Source organism: Numenius arquata, chromosome 7 (genome assembly GCF_964106895.1).
Source record: "Numenius arquata chromosome 7, bNumArq3.hap1.1, whole genome shotgun sequence".
NCBI lineage: Eukaryota > Metazoa > Chordata > Aves > Charadriiformes > Scolopacidae > Numenius > Numenius arquata.
In genome coordinates, this window is record NC_133582.1 from 21,259,488 (window position 1) to 21,283,499 (window position 24,012).

A 24,012-nucleotide genomic window follows, 5' to 3' on the forward strand; every position below is an offset into this window, starting at 1 on the left:
AAACTGATGTAGGAGGTTGATTAAAATGAGCATATACAGATATAATTTTGGCTTTCATTTGTTAATTTGCAAATTTGAATATGGTCTTTGTGAAAGATGCCAGGTTTTTAATTGCTTTCAATTACAACATTTTTTCTTAACAAGGAACCGAGCTGAGACCATCAGCTCATTTCATACATTAAATCACAAAGAAATGACCCCATATTTCATTCACGGTCCTATATATTTCTAATATTTTTTTAGAAAGAGCAACCCTAGAGCTATTTAGATTAGTCAGGAAGAACACAAGTAACATCAGAGCTGATTTCACACACTAAATGTTTGTGGTCGGAAAACTTTGGAAAAAAAGCCATAAAGCAGATAAGCTATCCTGTTTGGTGCAGATGAGCAATGCTGCAAGAACAGCTTTCTTTAAATTTTCCTTTAGCTGCATATTTCTGATACAAATATTTAGTAAAACAAAATCTCTTTTACAAAATCTGGAAACTTATTGCTGCAATCAGCTATGAATTTTGGTCTTACTTCCTGACAGAAGCAGAATTATATTCTTTTCTGCAAGACAGGAATTTTACTGCCTTGAACTGTCAAACTTTTTCTTCCAAAATAATATAAAAATTCCTCGTTAATATTTTGAAAACACATCTTTGGTTATCAGGCAGAGCAATCTCACAAAACAATAATGCTTTGCTACTAGAAGGATATAAACCATTGCAGACCAAGTCCAGTGAATGTGTATTTTACACACACAGTAAAAATATATGATATACAAGCATATATTCCCAAGGAAATCTTTCATTGCTCTCAAATAAGATATTTATTTCAACCTCTATGTTTTTAAAACTAGGCATGCTACCTCTTTACAGTAGATAAATACATTCTGTGGGCCTGATCAAAAATGGGACATTGGAGTTTAAAATTTAAATTAGGCAAGAAAGTGGTGTCCTGGTCCATGGGATAATCCCCAGCCCAGCCAGGTCTGCAGGGGTCCAAGAAGCTCCAGCCAAGGCTGTGCCATGGCAGAGCTCATCAGGGTTTGCACCCCAGTGCCCCATGTGGATTGGGACTCACAACCAAAGATGTTTCACATCAGATCTGTACCTAGAGGAAAATGGTCCTTCTCCATTGAGTGTCCTTATCAACATAACAAGATTGTGCTTAAACTCTCCCTACCAGGGAGTGATGCCTCAGATCATTATCTGCCATTCTTTTGACACATTCTTTGCTGTCACCATGTCCTCAGCCCCCCATTGCAGGGTTTTCTCTCTGCTCCAACATCCAGGTTCCTACATCTAGCTGAGTTCAAATGTATTGTTCAAATTAGGCATGTGAGCCAGATGACTCTGTGGAAAAAACCTACACCTACAGCCTATAGCCAAACACAATATTGCATCAGAAATTACATCACATGTTTTTAAAAGACCGGAGGGATTTGCGGGTGAGGGGAGGGGGGTTGTGGGCAGGACTGGGGGAAATTGCTGCTGTCTGCTCTTACTCGTTCTCTTACCATCCTTTCAGCTTTTACTGGAAGGATCCTAGCCCAGTGTACTTAGTCAGCAAGACAAGCACTCTTAACTAGTCGATAGCTGTGCAGAAGACAGCAGATACTCTTTTGGCATGTTGGCATGAAATCCTCAGCTTTGACTAGACAAGTAGGACCATCTTAAAGTCAGGCATTTTCCTTGACCATTTAGCTAAGCTGAAGCCTGTCTTCCGTAAGGCCTTTTCATCTGCTGGAAACATCAGTTAGGTCACAAACGAAGAAGTGTTTATAACTCAAATGCCCAAGGCTGAACCTGATTTAAATGAACTTTGAGCTGAAATGAAAACCATTCAGAGTTCTGATTTCAGCTGATAAAATTGGGCTTTGACTTTTAATTTCCATCTTAGATACTGAGGTGCAAATATGGATTCAGGGTGACTCTTATAACTGATCTTAAATAGCCTTCTAGAAAGCCAGCTCCCCAGAAAGAAGTCCCAGCACACTAAACAGGGAGGGATTGCTCAAGACTTTCGGAATAAAACCTTGGAAACATCAACCAAGTGCAAATACATTCCACGTCCTGAACTCCTGGAATCTAAGAGCAGACAAAAATGAGCATAACATTTCTGAGGTAAGCCCTCTGTTAAACACTTCCCAGACTTTTCTCCACTGGAAAACTCCTGCAGTAAGCAGAAGCAAATGGAGAAAAGCTAATGGTATTTAAGAGTCTAAGTCCTTTAGGCATCTTTGTATATCCTAACTGTGATGAAAACAATTTTCACAACAAATAGGTTCTAGAAAATAAATACAATATATGTTTGTATGTATAAAATGTAATGAAGTGGACCAATGCTAATTGCGTTACTTCCTTTTTCCTGATTAGATTTTGTTCTGGTTAAAGGAAACAGATTAGGTGTGCTATGATACATAGCCTTCAACTAAACAAAACACATTGAAGTAAAATATAATAGGGATTTTGCATGAGTATGATGGGCTTCTAAATAAAAGGATTAATGAACAGATCATCATATTATATCAAGAGATAATTCTAGGAAAAGAAACACCAAGTAACATTCATTAAAGATGCAAGTGTCAACTTCCAAAACCAGGATCTTTGAAGAAAATTTTAAGCAGAGGCCCCTCCAGTGCAGGCAGTGGCTAGAGAATTTCAATCTTTTGTGTATGACCGTAGTAATTATCTTCTGTATCATCAGGTTATATAAAATGACTTGCAATATCCAGGAATGGTAACTCAGATCTTCCTATCTTCCTGCTCTCTACTTTGTTTGACTACCCATAAAATGTGAATATTTTGAACTTTAAGGCAGTAAGTGAAACCAGACGATTACTTATTAACAACATCCAGCTGGGGAGCACTTTGATGGCAGAAAGCAAACCTTTTTCAATATACACATGGCCAGATTCTTTTCACATTAATTGAGATTGACTGCTCTTTTCTAAGGCTCCCCTACAACACAGCAGTAAAACACATTTTTCATTTAACAGCTCAACATGCCAACATGTCTCTAAGCACACTTCAACAAATTCACAACACGCCAGGCAGCTCTCATCTAAGTCACGCAAGTCCGACTCAACCCTAGAATGGCAACCTTTTGTTGTTATGGCATGTGAAGAGCAAAGCTGGAGCAGGATTCCATTCCTCCATCTGTGTGCATCACTGGGGACACCCAGAAACCCCAAATTCTGCCCGCTGCTGGATTTTGTGAGGTGTCACACAACTGTCATCCTCCCGAGGAGTGCAGGCAGGTTGGGCTCATACTTGCAACTTGTGGTAAGGCTGTAGCTTCCATATTCCACTGATAAACGTACCACGGGAATAGTTACTGAATTGTGAAGGATGATAAAATACATGCAGGCAGATCCTGGGTTTTATATTGGCACAAATTCTACTACCAGCTTGCTGAGAGTGGTTTAGTTCCTGCCCAGAATGAGAACAGGTTTGTCCTCAGTGTGAAGGAAAATAGATTTTTTTTTTTTTTTTCATTGAAGTCTAATGCTTATGTTGGCACTAGTGAATCAAATGTTCCTTGGACCTTTTTCTGGCATCCAGGCCAACCAGCACAGCAGGGTCCCCATCCATACTAACAAACCCTCCTCCCCCAAAAGCAGAGCTAGTTTCAGTAAACAGAAATCCTCCCTCCTACTGTGCAACTTATTAGTATAAATGTAGCCTATGGGAGGTGGATTGGATCCTTTCATTGAACCTACATCATAAGAAGCCTTACTGACACCCTAGCTGTCAATCAGGACAAAATATAGCCAAACAGAGATCATTCAGTTTTAGCTATGAACACAGTTGCCTTTCTATGAGATGGCTGGAAGACTTGATTGCAACTGCTTTGCAGACCTGCAGGCAGGTGACTCAGGGCAATCACAAACAAAAAATAAACCTTTCCTTCAGCTTGTGCACAGCTCTTAAGTTCATTTGGAGAGAGAAACCTCCCTTTGGATTCAGTAACTGCTCTCTGACTTCATTATTGATGACTTCTTTGCACTTGGACCTCAAAGGCTTACTTGCCTGATGCTGGGCTTGGAGAAATGTCTTTGCCTCATCTGTACAACACAACAGGCATCTCATTGCACAGATGGCTTCCAGTCACTGCATTTTTTAACATACATGTGCATACACCGAATCCCAGCCTCAGTTCTTCAGTCATCCTGCCCCACGGACCTTTGTGCCCTTGCCAAGACATTGGACATCCCGAGGAGAACACAGATCCTGTTCAATTAAATAAAAACCAACCTCAACACATAGAAATCAACTGCAAATGTTCAGGACAGCAAAACAAGCCAAAATGTTCTTTTCTAATTTATTTTCTATATTTAAAAACACACTGAACATTTGCAGTCGATTTGTAATATTATGACTTCCTTTACTGTACAGCTTTAATTTGTTTGTCTTATAGTTAACCATTGTTGCCCGTTGTTGTCTCCTGCTGCTTATTCTTTTATCCAGATTCAGAGTGGACCTTGAAGACTGCCTCACTGTTTTAAGATAGAGTTTATTATGATAGCTGCCATGGATATGCTCTGCTAGATGTTGATCTGTTTTAAGGAGGGATCAAGATTTGGCAAAATAAATGAGATAATTCCTGTCTTTGTTTAAAGAGATCTAACCCTCAAAGCACATTCCTATTACAAGTACACACATTTACACATTTTTATGCTCGACCTCAATGTAATTGTGTGGAGGAGTGCAGCCTTTCAGTCAGATAATGAATGTAACACATGATAGAGCACTGTAGTACAATGTTTTTTCTGGCATGATCTTAGGATGACTGCACTCATTAAGAGCGAAGCCTTATTATTAAAGGACACACTCCCAGAGTAAGTGGAAGAAACCAAAATAAGCAATCTAATTCATAACTATAGAGATACTGAAGTTAATTTATAGGTTAGCAATTATATATATATATTGCATATTCTATACATATAAAAAGAATATGTAGGATATACATAGGATAGCTATATAGGTACATAGAATAGGACATACTTATATACAATATAAAGACTATAAAGAAGCTCCATCAACCTGAATCTGTTCTATGACTACATGTCACAACATGCTAAATTTCACCAGTACGTTATCATTTTGACCTTGACCCCCTGCACTCCATTGCATCTCACATGTGACCAGCTCTGTCCCACCACAAATGGAAGGTTTGAATTACCTGGATTCAGATTTGCAGGCTATAATAACTGTCAGCCTAACAGTCTAATGTTGTTCTACTAATAACCTGAAAAGCAAGCCTCTGTTGGCTACATGCAGCCATAAAAGAGTCATTGAAGAAACTTATACTGATAATTTAGTAACAGATTGCAAATATCAATGTTTGCTTCATTCTTGGGTGAGTATTTTCATTTTTACTTTTACGTCTTGATGTCAATGGTCATTAGTTTCCGTGCAGAGGAGGCTGCTTTCCAGTACTACATTATATACATAAAATTCTTACTCGTGTTTGTCTGCAGGCTTACAAAGCTGTAGGTACTCCTATGACACATACTCCCTACCCAGGAGTTGATTCTGAGACTCACAAACTACCGAAGTGCAGAAATATGTGAAAGTCCCTACTGATTTCATCCAGGCTCCTCAGAAGGTACAATAGTCCTCCCACATAAATCCGATTAGTAGCTCAGCCCTTCATCCTGCAGAGACCTTTAGTACCTTTGCAGATGAAAAATATTTGCTGCAAGCCATCACCAGTTATGTTTTTGGGGGTAAAACAACTCCTCAGCCATTCCTCACGGCTGGGAGGAAACAAAACCAAAAATTTACTTTAAAGCTGAACAAACAATCCTTTCTCAAGGATACCTTTCCTCTGCTGTTATTTCTACTGGGAAATGATTTCTGGCTCTCTCCAAGCATCAGAGAAGGTTTAAAGGGGAATTGAAAAGCAATTTCTTTCTTGAAAAGACTAACAGCAAGGAGGACATCTCCAAGTTTATCTCCCTGTAATGACAGTAGAGATGGTTTTCTTCTGTCTTTCCATGATGTTCCATGATGGGCTGAGAGACAGCAATCTTGTCTCAAATTCCAGTCCTGGGCACTAAACAAATATTGGTCCATTGTCACAAAACAGCTCCTAAGCAAGTTAATGTTCTGAAACTCAATTTCCAGCACCCAGGGTCCTGAATACTCTTATGGCCTGAAAAGAAACAGTACACCATCTGATGACATAGTCTATTTTCTTCCATACATTTCACTATATACTTCTACTTTTCGATAGAAGAACCAATCAGGTTTTTGTATCAGTTGTTGGCTAATGAAGATTCGAATTGCTTTGAGCAGGAGGCTTCATTAAAATACATGGAAACCACCAGAGTAGGTGAACAGGTCCAGCAAAGCACTGGAAAGCTCCAAAGGGAAGGAGAAAAACAAGAAAGGTTTTTGTAACATTGCAAAATGTAAATGTAAAGTGTAGAAAACTCAGAACTGGAGGCTTGGGGGGTATGGAAACACACCACAGTGATTTTCTTTGCTTAGCAGTGACTTTTCAAAGCTCACTAGTGCCTAATGGGGTATTTTTGGAGTGGTCCTGAGCTCCGTTTTCTCCTGGAGCTGTGAGAACATGGTTGAAGCCCACTTCTGGAGCACTCTGCATTGGTCCTGAGTGTCTCAGAACTACCCATGGAAATGGCTGATCCATAAATCCTCTCCATTTATTTAATGAACCACAGCTCTGCTCTATTTTACTTCTAAATTTGGAAAATTTAATTTAAATCTCTTTTATATTTATTATTAACTGATTTCGGATTTCTTTGAACTTTCTTATCCTTAGAGAATGGTAAAACATTTCTGCTTTTACAAATGTCAGTGAGGCCTCTCACTATTTTTGACATCCCTGTTAATCATGGGAACACATCACCACAGACATTCACAAGACTCTCTCTTTCCAATCTGGGGGTATCGTAAGGCAGCAAATGATAGCCTTACCCTCATTCCTGAATTTAAGCCTTTCTACCATCACATGCCAATACCAAAACTAAAAGTTGGGCTTACTGCAGCTTTTACCCAGAAGTTACAGCTTCCAGGACAACATTCTGTTAAATCTCCAATATCCGACGTATGAGACACTGCAAGCCCTTCATACACTGCAGTTCTTCTCCAGGTTATCAGCACTGTATGACTGCAGCATCTAAAGACAACAAAAGCAGAAATTTAGCAGATTTGGTCCTAGAAATCATTGATGAAAATCAAAAATGGAAAACTAGAATTGTAGAATCACATTGGAAGTGAGGTTTGGAGGTCACCTGGTCCAACATCCTCATCAAAGTAGGGCCAACTTCAAAGTTACAGAAGGTTGCTCAGTGCCATCTCTGGTCCAGTCTTGAATATCTTGAAAAGGTGGAGGAGATTCCATAGTTTCTCCATATTACAGCAAGCTCTTCATAGACATCTAGGAATTGAGTTCTAATTTTGGTGCAGACTTGTATTTTTTTTGCTAATAGCAAGAATTTCTAATGGAAGAACCTATGAAAAGCTTTTGCTCAGAAAGATCCTAGAAATGAAGTTGATGTGAAAACTTTGATTAATTGCAACTGGATGGGGATTTCACTCCTGAATTCTGCTTTCCAGTGCCTAAACACGCCACTTGATCTTTATTTTCCTCCATACCAGGAAGTATGAAATCAACAACTAAAAAGAGTTTAAAAATGAAAGACATCCAAAAACTTCATGGAACAGCAAGTAATAATAATTTTTCTGAACAGCTAATGTTCACCACACACAGACAGGGCTATCAGGTGAGCCTTGGACCTGGTCCAACAACAGTCTACTCTGATATGGCAACTCCATGAGTTTAAGTTCCTTCAGAGATTTGCAACTCCCTGGCACCATTACAGCTCAGAGGAGTTAGTCCAGTAATAGGAGTAGAAAGGCAGAAATAATCTACTTTAAAAAATTCAAAAAAGCAAGAAGTGTCAGGATAGGTTGTAAAGATTTACACATCCAAGAACCCTGTAATTCAAACATAAGTATAGTGGCTGATTATATTATTGTTGTTGTTGTTATTATTATTACTAATTATTATTATTATTATTATTATTATTATTGCATAAGGAAACAAAGAATTTGGAAGAAAAGAGAAAAAATATACATATCTGCTACTAGTGGTATAAAGTAGCTAGAAAGTGAAGCTAAACATAGGTTTTAAAGAAGAGTAGTAAACTGGAACACTTCACCAAAGGCAGCAGCTGGATCTGTCACTTGCAAACAGTCTGGCTAAAACAGAAATTAATTTAGAAAATCTATGGACTATGTTACAGAGGAAATCAGATTAGATCACAATGGTCATTTCTGCTCATTTCCAACGTATAAACATCTGTTACCAAACATGGCCACAACATCAAGTAAAGTCAGTAGAAAACTAGGGGAACTAATAAACAGAATAAGGTAGCGGTAACTATGACACTTAAATCTCAGTGAAGCCTCCAAGAGAGAAACCTTCAGCATGATACAGCCCCATGTGACCAGGAGCTGTGGGAGGAACAACTGCTCTGCTCTGGTGGGATGTTTCTCTCAGGTCTTTACAAGTTTGGTTTCCAGTTCAGGTCACTCCCCCAAGCACCCAACGTAATCAAGGCAGATCAAAAAGCATTTGTAGAAGGCAGTTTGTCTCATCTATCTTCAATATCTGTTTTAGGATGGTAATCTATAAGAAAGAGCCTAGGTGTTTGGCTTGGATCAAACATTTAAGTTTTAAGTGGCTTAAATCTGCTCACCAGTTGGAAAACAAAGAATTAAAATGAGAGGAAAACACTTTTGCTAAACTGGGGAATAATCTCCCAAGACACACACAAGAAGTCTTTTCATGTGGCTATCTAAAACAGAATTGAATTATCACACTAGATGTAATGAAGCCTTATCCTGTCCTTGGCAGGCTTTGGTGGGTGGAATAAATCCTTTCCAGATCGAACATTATGGTCCAGAGTTCTTGGGGCTGTCTTCCAGTGGTTAGTTGTCAATCAACTTTTGCTGCAGGAAGAAGGCCAAGGAGGGAGGAGGAAGGCTGGACATTTCTTATCTTTAAAAGCTGTGTTCTGGTTGAAGCTTGAATATAATATGATCCTTCTGAGCTTCACAGGCAAAATATCTACATTGCTTTCACAGTGCTGTCAAAAAACAGCACCAATGGAATGAAGCAGTTGGAGACAGGAAGGGAAAAAATGGAAATTTTGTTTCCATTCCAGAGCTTTTGATGTTGCAACCATGATCTATGGCTTCTAACGATCTTCTAGGCGGTAGCTATTAAATAATGCCACGTAAATTCATTTATACTCTTGGCAGATCAGCGTTCCCAAAAGGCTCCTGTTCTGTGTTTCTTCTTTCCAGGACAGGACAGAGTTTTAAGAATGTTATTTCTAGGGCATTTAAAATCACAAATATGAAAGTGAAATAAATATTTGTTTTGCAAGAAAGCCTTGATCTCTGCAGAAGAGAGATGCCTTCCAGTGCTAATGTTTTTTTCAGTTGGAAACCAACTGTAGGCAGCTGATCCAGATCTGAGGTACAGCGACGGAGTATAAGGCTCTATGATCTGCCTGCCATTTCTTTACTCCCAAGCTCATTTAACACTCATTGCTGCCTCCAAAGGAACAGGTTCCAGGCAGAGTGGTGTGTGGCCACTTGTCCACCAGATGAGACAAGAAAATCCTTGCTTCCTGCATTGACTGGGGTCACACAGTGGGTGCTCAGAAGCAGCATGATGTTCATCAGCTGACCTCCTGCTTGGACGGGACATAACTATTCATCCAGATTACTTTATAAAGCGCTATTCACTTAGGAGCAACGTTTGAGCATTGGCTCCTGGAGCTGGAGTCAGGCAGATCCTGTATCACCCTCTACCCTCCCACAAGCCCCCACGTTCTGCGGGAGCTCTGCTCAAGGGCAGGCAGATGCTGCATGGACACGGGGCCCTGACAGCAGCTGCGCTGCAGGAACACGCATTATTACATTGGCGAGTGTTAACAGGAGGCCTGAAGTGCTGTTACTCCTCAACACCTGTTCTCTTATACTTCTACCTTAAAGATTTTTACAAGAATTACAAATAATGAATACCAATATATGCTAGGTAATAAAATAAATTAAAAAAAAAAAAAGGACATTAGAAGAAAATAATACTGAAGTGTCCAAAGGAGTTATTTCCTAGAAGTGTTACTTGTGTCTATTCAGTAAAAAGTTTTCAGCAAAGCTGGTGCGTACAACAGAATTGTGAATGTTGTGATGTACAAAATTTGATTCTGTCTCTTCTGCCCAGATCAGTACTTTTTAATGCCCATAAAAATCCGGATACAGCAGTATTCTGAATAGTGGACGAATGTCATGCTGAAGGGGTAGGAACCTTTCTAAGATGACCCCAAATGGATTTCCTTCTGCAGCAGAAAAAGCAAGATGAAATAGGGAGGAGATAAAATGTCCAGATATGGGCAGTGTTGTGTTGGTTTTGTTTTCACAGGCATTCTTATTTTGCCTTTCCCCTGAAATATAAACTCTTAAAGCATTTCAAGAATTTTTTGATTATATTTAAATATGACTGGATGAGCCAGATGCCTGAAGTAAAATGCTAAGTATTTAAATCTGGTTTATATCCCCTGCTCTAGAGTCATTCTTTTGCTATGGCTCTTGCAAGGTACAATAAAAGGAAAAAAATAACTGACCACGTAACCCATTCAAAAAGTTTCAAAGCCTGAACATCAGACCCTTTTAACCATAAAAGCAAGCATACTTTTAAGCACAACCAGTTTTCTTAGCCTATAAAATGATATAAGCTTGTTGCCTAGGATATGAAACAAAATTTACAAGCAAGAAAGGACAAATGCCATTCAATGAACACCATTGTCTTCTACCATGGATTTATTTTTTCATTATTAAGAGAAGAAGGAACTGATTTTATATGTAGCGGTGGTCTTGTACTTGTGATTTTAAGGCAAAAAGCAATATAAAGTTTGTAGGGAAAGCAACTACAGGCAAGTTTTCAGACATCTGATATCTGAAGAAGGCCATGTGGGCCCAAAAGTTTTGCTGTTTCTTCGAACTCCATCTCTTGATCTTATACAATATATTACTACCTCCTTCAAACCTTATGATTTTGGCATCAAATTTACTTTTAAGTGTTATAAATTATAAAGTACACTTTTGTCTACCCAGAAAGTTAATCTGGGCTAAAGTAGGACATGAAAAGTGGTTGTAATAGTTACCACATTCAAAATTAGACACACTTATTTCATATAACAGCATCTACACAGGAAGCTAATTGAAAATAATTAATAAAGAATAGTTATTTAAGAATAAATTTCCATGTGCATAAATTCTGCAGAATAATCTTAAAGCGGACAGGAGTTTTTCCAGTACTTTAGTGAAATGAAATACGATCAGAAATTGATGAGACATAGCACACAACTGTGATTTTAAAACAAACAAATTTATAAAAAAACAACAAGATGTCCTTAATTCCAGCATCTGTTTGGTGAAACTCACCGTCTGTCTACTTGGAACACTGGCAAACTGTGATTTGGCACCTTAGTCTAATCTGTTAATATTTACATTTTCTTAGTTCAAATATTTTGACATTTCAATGACAAAGTTGTGATATCTGTTATTTTAGAATGGATTTATTTTTTTCTTGACACAAGATTCCTGATTATACTGAGTTTGATGTCATTTGTGGCAACTCTGTTACACTGCAAGAAGCTACTTAACTCTGATTTTGATCCCAAAGACAATTTTTTATAGAAAGTGGAACACTAGTTGTTTGCAATGTTGTCCCTGTTTCATGAAAAACAAAGACGTTTTACAGTAAAATGCAGTCTGCTCCATTTCTAATGAAAAGGTTTTCCTGAATGCCTGGTAATGCATGGCTTTTGCCTATTAATGGCTCTATGAAGTTGGCCATTAGTAGGCAGCTACTACTGGGAAGCCCTGGTAAACAAGGTGATTTATCCTTGGACTTCTGCTGCCAAGCTTCTAGACATAATTGCTTCTAGGAGGAGAACAAGAAAAGATGTGCAAAGCTGCATTTATTCAATCTTTTCTAAGAGCAGACTCTAAACCAAAGGGGAGAAGCAGGCCATCCATAAAGAGACAGCTGTATGAGGCAAGCAGGCAAGGGAAAGCTCTGGAAAGCTCTGCTAGCTCTGGAAAGGAGAAGGAAATTAAAATCAATAGATATTAATATAATGACAGGCAGAAATGCAGCACAACTTTAAAAAATCCTTCTCACTTTCACCCTGATCGTGAGTTAAAATGAAGACCAGTTGCCATTTAACCCACATCTCCATCATAGAACCTTCTGAAGTGCATCGTGTAAAATAGTGTTTGTTTACCTTCTCTTCCTCTTTTTCGCCGCTTCCCTCCTTTCTATCCACATGTACTGCATTCTCTGCTGAAGACATCGGATAATGTCTTCTGTTGTACAGCTGGGGTGGTAAGTACACAGTCCAAAGCCAGGGCATGTCCATCAGAAGGAAATCAACCTTGCTGTCTGTGAATGACATAACTCCTTTTTATTACAGCATGAAAAATTAGATTGTTAATGAAATGAGAGAGAAAACATGATTTCTTGGAGTTTTTTCCTTAAATCAAAATGAACCAGATGGTAAGGCTCTTCTAAGTAAATAGGAGAGTTGTCACTTTCACTCACCTGACCTGCATGCTTCTTATGATCATTGCAGCAATAGCCAGGATGCTGTGTGTGATGCTTCTCTCAAAAAAAATATTGCAATTCATGGGGTCATACTGCATGGAATCTCTTGGTAAAATATGGCTTTTTACTATCGGAAGTGTTTATTGTTGTAAAACAATAGTGGAAGTTGTTATATTGTTAACATGGAGTGTGCCGAGTCTCCTGCTTGAACTTGCACATTTTTATAATAAACACTAAGGAAAAGAAACAAATTATTGTACCTCTGTACAAACTCCAGTCCTTCCTTATTACCTCAAGGCACCAGTGTCAACACTGGCTTCGTAGGCAGGCACACCAACCCTCCCAGCATCACTCCCAGCCTGGGCTCAGTCTCCATTCCTGCTACTGATTTGCATCTTGGAGCCTGAACAAACTTAATATGTCAGCCTAAAACACACCAGGAATACATGTTGTTTAGGGAAAAAGTTCACCTCCATCTGGGACCTTATCTTTGGAAGTTTTAGATATATTTCACAACTGCAGCCCTATTGTTGCTAAATTCATGCATAAGCATGCCTTTAACTTTGCGTGGGTTTTACCTGGTCCACAAATGAAATGAGAAAGGATAACAGAATTGCGTGACTCTCTCTAAATGGGAATTTGCTATGAGATATCCAATAGCATTTAAAAAATGCTTTCACTATCTGCTTATCAGTATTATGAGTTATGTACCATCAACTTTAAGTGCTGAGCTGCAGATCATTAAAGGCAATGGAATTATGATTTCTAGGTCAAAAGCCCAACCTGAGGAGTTAATAGTGAAGTAAAGGAACTAAGAAGTGAATGGTACCCTTGATAAGCAAAAATGCTAGTCTAAACAAATGTCCAAATTCCAACCTGATATAATTCAATTGTCCTGCCTAAATTTCTCAACAGTTCCAGCATTGGAATTCTTCTGTACATCCATCCAAAAATGGGTTTAATTTTTCTCTGTTTTAAATGAGGATCAAATTCACTGGGACTTAATTATATCAAAATTAGGTTCTTTTGACATCACATCTTATTAGATTACTATCTCTTTTACCTTGGTGTACCTTTTCATATTTTTGGGGGGAAAAAAGGTTATAAAAATGAAAATGAAAAAAGAAAAAAAAAAAAGAAAGCATTATAGAAGCTAGCTTGATGTGAAAAGACTTTTGCTTTTGAATTGAATGTGCCTTGGAGTACTTACAGAAAGGGAATCTCTGATTTAAAACTAAATAAAATAATAAAACTCATAAGCCAATATTTGCCTTTAAAAAAATGGAACCATTTACTTTTTCAGAGTCCCCATGCCCCAGAGGATCTGATGAACATAGTGCTTCTTCTGTCTTTTGACCTGTGTGCTTCTGCCCAACTGGAGATCCTACAGCAATGCCACAAAAACATGAGACAGACACAACTTTGCAATAAATCTGATAGCTAATCAATAAAAGTAAGAGGAAAAGCTGAGAGATTGTCCTGTGAAAAAGCAGACATTAGTAGCAGTTTAGAGTCAGGTCACTTAAAGATGACAAGCAGCAAAGTTGCTACTTTTCTTCCTGAAAGGAAGGAAGAAAAGTCAAATGGCAGATGGGAGCTGTACATCTTCCCAAAGGCATACTGATTTTTTTTTTTTTTTTCTTTTTGAGGAATCTGGGACTTCATCATCCACAGTATATTGTTCATGAATCGCATTACATGACTAATCTTCAGTAGCATCAGATATGAAAAACTACAAAGTTTGTTTTACTTTGTTGAATTTCTGTGACAAGTCAGTAGTAGCAGGTTTCATTCTGAAGGGTTTAACAACAAACTAATAAAATAATTTGCTGTTGATGAGAAGGATGATAATCACGTAATAGGAGCAAATAGCTTACGTGCTGCCTCAGAGAGTAAATACCTAAGACTTCAACTCCTTTATATTGTTTAGACAGCACAAAATCCTCACAATCTTTGGCTTAAATCAACTATATTTCCATTAGCCTGTGTGCCAAATTAAATTTAGCATAGGAAGCATGAGATTCAAGTTACAATTTTAAAGGTTTCAGGAAAATTGAGGAGATGAAACTGAGACCAATGCTTAAAATTCTTCAATACCATTATTTTCATTTAAGCATAGGAAGCATAAATACAACAGAACGTACTTAGTGTAGATCAAACACACGTTATGTTTTCCACAGAATTTTGTCTGTATGTCTTTATCTTAGCATACATATTTATCTGCAAACTATTTTCACATATCTAAAAATACATGGAGTTGCACAGTTTTATTACATGGAAACTGGATTTGAGCATTGCAGCAAGTTCACTGTACAGACCAGGTTCACTGACAGTTCATTAAACTTCTTGTAAATACAGACCCAGACCAAATCATATTTTTCCAGTTTGTACCTTTCAACATAGATGATATACAAATTTGGATATTGCAGAGTCCCTGAGCAGGCTGGAGACAAGTGGGACAGGAAGGCCTTCCTTCCTCACTTCCAAAATCAGCGGTTGGAGAGCAGGAGAGTGTCTTGCAAAATGACTTTTCAGGAGTTTCTGGAGCTCGCTGCTGTGATTTCTTGCCTTTGACCCTGTTTCTCCTTGCTCAGTATTGGTCCTTATTTTCTGGCTCTTTACACCCTGATTTCTGGTATTCTTGTCCTGGTGCCTGGTCCCAGACCCAAGCTCCAGCTCTGCCTTCTTGATGTCTGCTAACGCCATAATTTGTAATATCTGTATGATGAGATTTGGAGGAGCAGTACTTCCTGGTATGGACTACTTCTTAAGAAGTTTTGGTAACTTTTACCTCAAAGATCAACAGCTCTCCTTGCTGGCCTTAGCACAGACATAGCCTGCATACTTCATTTCAACAAATAGAATGGATATTTATTGTATTAAAGGTGTTTTATAAAGTTTCAATTACAGATATGATGGTTCTTGCTGTTCTTCCACTGGCCTTTTGAAATTGCAGCTATGTTTTTGCTTTGATTCAAATATTTATGCCTTCTCAAATTCAAGATTAAATACATTTTTTGGTCTGTGTTGGTTATGTTTGATGGCATCAAGGGTGTCCTCTGAACAAGCACATGCTGCTCTTAAAACAAGTCTGTCTTATAAACCATCTGAGTCATCAACAATATCTGCAAGCATTTCTTCACTTTAAGATATAATTTAACCAGTGTCACTCCACAACTGGAAGAAACAAGACCTTTTCTTGATGTGATATAAAAATAATATGAAAGCTAATCATGGAGGCTACTGGTATTTTTGATTCCATGAAAGCTCAAGCCTTACCAATATAATTCTGAAAGATAGAAAGCACCTGCAGTACAAAAAACCATGCCCTTTCGAGCCTCTTGCAGGAATGGACTGAATTTGGTGTTTTTGTTAGACCCGTGCCATTCTGGTATTAAGCGGGACCAGAGACCTTGGCCAGGCACACCTTATCAGCCCTGTAGGCTCCGAGTGATTGCTGCACGATGCAACTGGTCGATCTGTTCCTATGGAAGCCGTTCCAGATAGCAATGTAGCTTTTTACCCTTAGAAAGTCAACTTAGCAGAGCCTGTCAAATAAACAAATCTGCCTGCAGCCACCCAGTGCCAGCAGTGCATTAAATGTTAGACATAACAACATTCTTCCCTTAGACAGCGAAATTCCCGAACCCTCACCAGCACCGGGCAGAGCTGGCCTGATTCCCTGCGGCAGAGCCAGAGCTGGGAGAGATGAGGAGCCAATCAAGAAGGCAGGTAGCCACCCAGGTGAGCAGCAGCCCCAGAAGTCTCCATCCCTTCGGCCGTCCCCTGGGTCCCATCCCAGGAAAAAGGATGGAGCAGAAAGACTCTTACTAATTCCACTGGACTGCAGCGCTGCTCTGAGCTGGAGTAATTTGATATTGCAGAGTGAAGCCTGCAAATCTTTCATCTTTCCTACTGCTTTGTGTCTTGCAATGATAAAGTTTTAGACTGTAAACTCCAGGATGCAATCTGTATATTCCTCCCTTTCTAGGCACCACTGAGCTCACTGCCTGTATTTAGAACATAATACATTGTTTTAAAGTACTTAGCAATAATTATCAGGATAATATTTTCTAAGAATAGGCATACTCTCCCCAGTGTACTCAGCCAAATGAATTTCTCTTCAGTGTCAGAAAAATTGCTTCTCTAATCTGTCAGCACCCAGCACCTTGCCACAGGTTTTTTTGTGGTTGGTTTGTTTGGTTTTTTTGTTAAAAAAAGAGTGAAGTGTAATAGCAATTTTCAAGTTTGGTTTTTAGTTGAGTATTATCTGCAAGGAAGGATGTGTTAGCCAAATTCCAGCTTGGCTGGAATATGTGTCACCTTTATGGAGCAGGAGACAGAGCCAGTAATGCTGACTCAGCCCCTTCGGCCCTTCCCATCGACACCCGGTCGCAAAAGACCCTGGTTTTCCTCCCCCTTGTCCGCTCCACTCTCCCTTCCTCTCCAGCAGCGATCACGCCAGCTCAGCTCCCCTCTCACAAATGTGAACAAGCTAATGAGGGTTTTGTTGGCTCAGAAAAGCAAGCACCACTTCAGCTGCGCTCAGAGATCCAGCTCGAGTCTCTGTAATCTGCTGCTCAGAGGCACACAGTAATTTGTTCAGCTGGTTTTGGGAAACTGAGATGTCTCTAAAACCACCAGCCCTTCTGCTCCCTCCAACTCTCCAGCTGACCTTCTTTCTTAATCTTTTGCCCCAGGTTATTGTTTTAAATTCAGGAATGAAAAGCTGACACAGTCAGACCCCGTTTCTCCATCACTTTGTGTTTTCTTTGTACTTTGAGCGCTGCACAAAATGCTGGAGGGACCTGCTGCGTTCACATGCTTTGTGTCCTTTCTGTACTTTTCCTCTCCCTCTCTCTGAAAGAAGCTTCTTGGCATGCAGAAGCAGCTGATGGAAAAATGTTGTATTGTTTGAAAAAATAAATATGCATTTATTAAATGAACTATTTCCCTGTTTTGCTGCTCTTGTTCAAACCAGAGTTACTGTAATTTCTGAGTACTTTCCTGGCCAAAGACCATGTCATGCAGAGATACCCATGCAAACTAACTAATCTGTTTCAGAAATAATACAGCCACATTAGGGCAGTGCTACTCGCCCTGCTCTGGGCTTTCTAAGTTGTTCAGTGTTTCACAGCTTCAGTGTTTGACTGCTTTCAGTCAAACTGGCTGTCGATAACAGGTGATAGACTACATCTCAATATGTAGTGGCCAGGTAGTGATTTCACGGATGTTAAAATGATGTTTTGACTTCTTTTTTCTAGGATTAGCTGGTTTATTCACACTGGACTGCAAACATGCCTATGAATCTATATCCCATTTTCAGTGTCTGCCATCTCAAGCATAATACAGTTTGCAAAAATCATTTGATATGTACAACCCAACATGGTAAGATTCATTACAGTAATGAAACAAAATAATTTGGAACTGCTATGCACATTTTTCCAGCTAGCACAACAAAGCTATGCTTGTTCCAAAAAAACAGGTATTTTTATAAACTAATATGAGCAGTTCAGCTCAACTTGGCCCGTATTTTCAGTATCTCTGACAATGCTCAACAGCTTTCTCAATGTCACTGTTCACTGAAGTAAGCAGGAAATATCTCTGGACCTTCTCAGATTTTTCTTTCCCTGAGTGACCTTCATGTTTCCTTCTAAATACATTTTTCTGCATCACCTTGCCAATCACTAGGTGTGCCTTCAACAATTTCTCCCTAAAATTGATAATACAGGTGGCAAAACACTGTCCAAGCCATCTGTCCTCACAACCTCAATGTTTTGCTGGATGGGTTTCATCTGAGCAGTAGTTACAGCACATCACTTGGCTGCGCTCCTCCTGAGGCTGAACCAGACTTCATGATCAGAGTGACAAAAATATAATCTAGACCTGCTCTTAGCTTCACTGACCTTCTATTAAACGGTCAAGAGAATACACCTGTATCTGCCAAATTTTCCCAGGTTAATATAAAATCTTAAATCTTGTGTTGCCAGGAGAAAATATTCTCCCTGGACATATATTCTAGCTGGGTACATTTTTAACTTGGCAAATTCTAATTTTGCCAGGGATCGATTATTGAAAACCAAGTAGCCCCTCTTTTGGTTAGCATCCTACCATCTTGTATAATTTTGTCCCCATCCAGCTTAATTACAAAATAGACCTGTCAGCTGTAATTAAATCAGACTTTTTTTCATGCACCATATTACCTACATATTTCAATGTTACACGATGGGACTTCAGTACTCCAGATCCTTCTGCAGTATGATTTCACAGTAATCTTTAAAATGTAAAAACACCCAGGCATTAGAAACAACCACTATCAGAAATAAACAGTATTTTATCAGTATACTTTCTGCTTATGTGCAAATTTAACTCTCAGACATCTTAAATGTTCTCCAGAGCCTCAACTGCATTTTATTTTATTTTCGAGAGAGAGGTTGCTGGTTTTCAACAAGTCAGTGTATAGCTATTATGTTTACAAAGAAAACCTCAAAAATGTAGCCTTCTGTCTGTTTGAATTTGTACAGAACCTGAAAAAACAAGTCCAAGGGTAAAAGGGTTTTATTTATTTCTACTTATACTAAATCTGATGGCAATAAGGACACTTTAAATGTCAACAGTTCCACTGTTCATCAAAGCATGGAAGAAATGCAGGAACAGCTCATACAAAGAGAGCTACTTAGTGTATTTGAATGATTACCCCTTGTAGTAGATCTTCAATCATGCATTAATTAAGTGGTTACCAAGCAGTGCTGCAAAAGTGATATAACATTTTTTTCTGAGCAAGGATTCAAAACTAAAAACACTTGGCTAGAGGTTTCGCTTTTGTCCCTAATCTTTCTCCAATTATGCAAACATTTGAGTATCTAGAAATGAACACAAGATTGCACTTTGAACTGAGTTTGCTCACCACGCTTGTAAAGAAAGATCTGGCATTTCATTGTTTTATTTGAAGAAAGTCTGCCTGATAAAATGTTTCTGTAGGAACACTTTTCCCATGCTATTTTTCACCATTACATTGTACTTGGGGTTGATTAAGGCCACTGCAATTTTATTAGCGATTTCTGTACATACAGTCTTGCCAAAATAAGTGCTTGTAAAAGCTTTTTAAAATTACCTACATTATTGAACCTTAAGCACAAATTGCAACTACTGGAAAGTTTAAAAATCAAAACATTTTACCTGAGATGAGTACAATCCAGTTGCATTCAATATGCAATTCAACTACATATACTATACTTTCTAGTCTTCTTGCTACACATACAGCTTGTGATTACTTGGGTGTGTAAGAAAGGAATAGAAACATCAAGCACCTCTTTGCTGTGCTAAATAATGACAGTACTACTGTAACAGACGGAGCCTGTATGGCAATGCTAACAATGATGGGAGAAGACTTGCCCAAGAGCCATCAAATACCCCAGGAAAATTTAAGTCCAGATGGAGAGCAGTGACAAGTGGTGTCCCTCAAGGGTCTGTGCTGGGACCAGTACTGTTTAACATTTTTATCAAAGACATAGACAGAGGGATTGAGAGCACCATCAGCAAGTTTGCAGATGACACCAAGCTGTGTGGTGTTGTCGATACACCAGAGGGATGGGATGTCATTCAGAGGGACCTGGACAGGCTGGAGAGGTGGGCCCAGTTGAACCTCAAGAGGTTCAACAAAAGCAAGTGCAGGATTCTGCACCTGGGAAGAAACAATCCTCAGTATAAATACAGACTGGGGGATGAGGTATTAGAAAGCAGCCCTGAGGAAAGGGACTTGGGGGTGCTGATGGACGAGAAGCTGGACATGAGCAGGCAATGTGCTCTCACAGCCCAGAAGGCCAATCACATCCTGGGCTGCATCAAAAGAAGTGTTGCCAGCAGATCCAGAGAGGTGATTCTGCCACTTTGCTCTGGTGAGACCTCACCTGGAGTACTGTGTGCAGGTCTGGAGCCCTCAATATAGAAAGGACATGGACCTGATGGAGCCGGCCCAGAGGAGGGCCACCAAAATGATCAGGGGGCTGGAGCACCTCTCCTATGAGGACAGACTAAGGGAGCTGGGGTTGTTCAGCTTGGAGAAAAGGAGGCTCCGGGGAGACCTCATAGCGGCCTTCCAGTACCTGAGGGGGGCCTACAGGAAGGCTGGGGAGAGTCTGTTTACAAAGGCCTGCAGTGACAGGACAAGGGGCAATGGTTTTAAGCTGGAGAAGGGGAGATTTAGATTGGATATTAGGAAAAAGTTCTTTACTATGAGGGTGGTGGAACACTGGAACAGGTTGCCCAGGGAGGTGGTTGAGGCCCCTTCCCTTGAGATATTCAAGTTGAAGCTCGATGAGGCCCTGGGCAACCTGGTCTAGTTGGGGGTGTCCCTGCTGACTGCGGGGAGGTCGGACTAGGTGATCTTTGGAGGTCCCTTCCGGCCTGGACCAATCTATGAATCTATGAAAATGAAGTATTGCACCCCAAGAGGTTGCCAAATATTACAAAATTATTTAGGTAATGCATCTGGAAGACAAACTCCATATCCTTATGTTAAACCTATGCAAACCTGCAAAAGTTTTGTGCCAGCGAGAGTCTTGCAGGAAGAAGGAATGTGATTGTGTTTTAGTTATGACCAGTCGCATGTGGCATACACAGAAATGAAACTTATGTGGGTGTGAAGCTTGGCCAGTCCAATTCACCACTCCATGAAAAAAAGAGAACTAAAGAGCTGCCCCATCAATAAAGAAAGAAACATTCCTCTCCAGCAGGTCACAGAATGGCTTTTGATGGCTGTTGTTCATCTGTTGTGCCCAATTATGAGCAAATTTGATACCCCACAGGCTGTTTTTTTCTGAAAAAAAGGTGGCGAAGTCTGCTGAACATTTTTAATATATCGTTATTAAAGTTAACTTTGCAGACCTAGTGTTTTATATGCTAATGGCTGCATGCCAGATGAATGATTACTGTAAATGTGTCAGTTAAACAGTCCAGTGACAGGTCCATATGTGCTCTATAAAGAAACTAGTTAAGCTGACTCTGATCAAAACCAGAATGATTGACTCAAAATTTCAGGAGCTCAGAAATACAAAGACTGGTTAGAGATCTGAAATAGACTTTGGCAGATTACCTATACCTGCTGTGATTCCCCTCTCCTCCTCTGGACCACATCTATGTACGTGTCCTCCAACCTATACAACCTCCGTCCCTGGATGCAAAAGCTCATACTTGCTTTGCAGATGACCAAAGCACTTGGAGATGCTGCTGCCGCTGGTTTGCTTTATGACCCTCCCCTCCACTGGAGGTGCTACTGGTGGGGACTGCAGGAACAATTAGACAGAGACTTTTCTTCAGGCTTAGTGCAAAACCACACACCTCCGTAGAGGCGATGGTCATGTCATCTGTGGCTCCAGGGAGATGCCAGAGGGGCCTGCCCTGGAGTCGCATTGCTTTCTGAAAGGGCATCACGGCACGGGAGGATGATAAGCCTCAAAGCAATGTCCCGTATACACAAACAGGCATCAGTCAGGCGACTGACTTCCGTGTACACCTGTACCATTCTCAAACAGCAATATCTGCTGGCAAGTACTTCAGACAGAGAGTGCATGTATCAAGTCCATCATGTTTCCTCCAAAAGAAATGAGAGATTTTACAAAGATGGCCTTGTTATTTATTCTGAGTCAGTTTGGGGTTCAGCCTTTGAAGTAGAGTAGGAGATAACATTAACTGAAAATAGTTTGGTATTGGTTTCAGAGGTAATTAGTTTCCCTCGTATCATCAGCTTCAAGAGCTTCAATATGTTACTAATTTTCAGCCACAGAGCATGGCCTTTTTAAGCAATCAGATGATGAAAGAGCCTGCGCATATTGCTTTTGTTCAACAGCAGACCTGACTGATATTCTTGAAGTCGTTTGTACTGCAGCACTTCTTTTCACAATTTTCATACTCTGCTTTTCAAATTACAGTGATCGCTTTAAGGTTAATGGTCTCTCCATCACCTCCTGAAAACTCATGATTTCTATTTTGTCTTAGCATAGAAATGAAAGAATACAGACTGACTCTATATTCTTTAGCATCACTGTGCATGCCGGGTTTAATCCAAAAAAGCTGAAATAGCTGCAAAGCTCTACTGCAAGGCACAAACTTTGGACTAAGCAGTTCAAGCTAAGCTTCCACAGATGTTGAGGTTTGACCCTGACCAGGCACCACCAACTGGGCAGAACCACTTTCCCTATATGTATCTTAGCATGAAGCCTCCATCAGCCTTCTAGAGGCTGTTTGTATTGGCTTGATAAGCTCTTCTAAGAATCACTCTTCTCCATCTTCCTAACTCTTTTCTGGAGAATAGGCAGTAAATACAGAGTGCAGAATGACCAGAAGTCAGGAACAGGTCATGGTGGAATTGTTACTAGTGCACCTTTAGAGGATTAAAGCCAGCAGCGCAAGATTGGGCTTTGTACTTAGGTGGAAAGGGTACACCAATGGTAGGCTAGAAGCTGACCTTAAGGTTGATCTTAGTTGCTGCTATGGACATATGCCAAGTATCTTCTATCCACTTGAAGCCAGGAAAAGCAACAGAGTAGTCCCATAATCGAAAAAAAGTGAAGGAAACCCTATGCATCCCCAACTGGTAAGAAAGTACAAGTGAAAAACATATTCTCCTGTATCACAGTAGGACCTACTGAAGTAGTGCACTGAATAAACACACAGCAGGTAGGAATGGTTCTTTGCTGGCCTGTAGCCTGTTTGAATTAAAGTTTTTTCAATCATTATGCATGCTAAATTAGCTGAGGTAATCAATTCTAAAGTGTCATCATGGTTCACTTCATAAATAAAATAACACGATGCAGTAGGAGTTACAAAGCGCAGTTTACTGCCAGTATGCTCAGTGTGCCCAAAGCCTAAATAGATAACTCATTTCTCCCTAGGTAGCATTTCACAAAGAGTAAAGTATTGCTCTTTAAAAAAAATAATCCCATATTATTAAAATAGATACTCACACGACTCTTGTACTTTGTTGGCATATCTTCAAATGCCATGTCTTCCATGGCTGTGAAATTAACAGCTGCTACAACTATAGACTTGTGGCTTGGCTTGTTGAGGTTGTGTGGAACTGCGAAGTTTTTCCAGCAAATGTCTCTCTTTGTGTTTGTTGATTATGGTTTCCTTTGAGGTACCTCCACATTTTTATGTCCATTCCTCTAGTGTCTAGTCTTTCTTTCCATGTATTTACTTAGCTGTGGTCTCTCACATTTTTTCCTTATTCTGAAAATTGACTTCTCACACTCTCTAAGCAGTATTTTCATGTGTTTTAAAGCAAGTTCAGGTGGCGTTGAGGTCTCAGGATGTATAAATTATTGAGTTCACTGAATGTATTTCACTGAATTTCACTGAATTTTTAGAGTT